Below are 1011 nucleotides of genomic sequence, written 5' to 3' on the forward strand. Positions count from 1 at the left end.
GTGTGTGGTGGTGTGTGTGTGCTGTGTGGTGTGTTGTGTCGGGAACGCTCGGTGTGTGTGTGTGTGTGTGGTGTGTGTGTGTGTGTTGTGGTGTGTGTGTGAAAGACGTGGTTGTAATTATGGGTTTTAAGAGATAACGCTTAATGGTCTTGCACAGAGTGTTTCGCGCTCCAGTGATTATTAAGGAGCGTATTAACATGAACTTCAATACATCTTTCGGTGGCATTTGAATATAACACAGCAACTGAGACCGTTTGAGAACTTATTCTATTTGTAGTAGACTTTGGTATACCGTAGTCTGTGAGAGCAAGAGCCAGGATGACTAATCAGACTGCGCCTCAGGTACTTCTCTATCTGTGCCTAACAGATTCCCCATATACGCAACAAAAAAATCCGCGTTGTTTGGAATTGTACTTTGGCCTGACTGTAAAAGGCTGTGTGTTGATTTAACTAGGGCTGAAGAGAGCGATTGTAACAGCGCTCCCGAGCAGCATACGGTTTACCAAGACGCCAGGGATCTCCCCAAGTGACTTATAGAAGAGAGTTCAAACTGTCCAAGCATTGTAGGAAATATACTTTTAGCCAAAGGAACACACATGATTCTTGACATTTGAATCTTTTTTGTTTGTTTTGTTAACCTTTTTTTCTCTGCCCCCCCGATGCTATTCTTGCTTTCCCGTGTCACGGTAATGCGAGACGACAATGTGAACTTTGGGCCAACGAATTCCGGCCGCGTTGTCTGACGTTGCTACTCTCAGGAGTCCATGCTAGTCTGTTGAGGAATACAGCTAGGTTTCTATCGCTACTTGTCATCGCTGCCTCCCGTCAAGACTAGGAGTGCGGGGGGACTGGGGGGGGACTTCAGATAAAACGACTCCCACATCACACGGTGAACACAAAACATCCCACCCCTCTGCTACCCGAGACAGGAGATACCGCTGTACTCCTGTCAATTGGCACGGCTCGCAATTAGGATCAAATGGGCTATCTATGGAACATGTGACCAACCCC

The 1011-nt window shown here is 46.8% G+C and overlaps 1 protein-coding gene across 1 annotated transcript in view; it reads right to left on the bottom strand.

Moving 5' to 3' along the window:
- The window catches only part of LOC112071575 (E3 ubiquitin-protein ligase NEURL1-like), a 40610-nt gene that overhangs the window by 38460 nt on the left and 1139 nt on the right, over window positions 1–1011 (bottom strand). The gene's annotated exons all lie outside the window — the stretch shown is intronic.

Source organism: Salvelinus sp. IW2-2015, unplaced genomic scaffold (genome assembly GCF_002910315.2).
Source record: "Salvelinus sp. IW2-2015 unplaced genomic scaffold, ASM291031v2 Un_scaffold1646, whole genome shotgun sequence".
NCBI lineage: Eukaryota > Metazoa > Chordata > Actinopteri > Salmoniformes > Salmonidae > Salvelinus > Salvelinus sp. IW2-2015.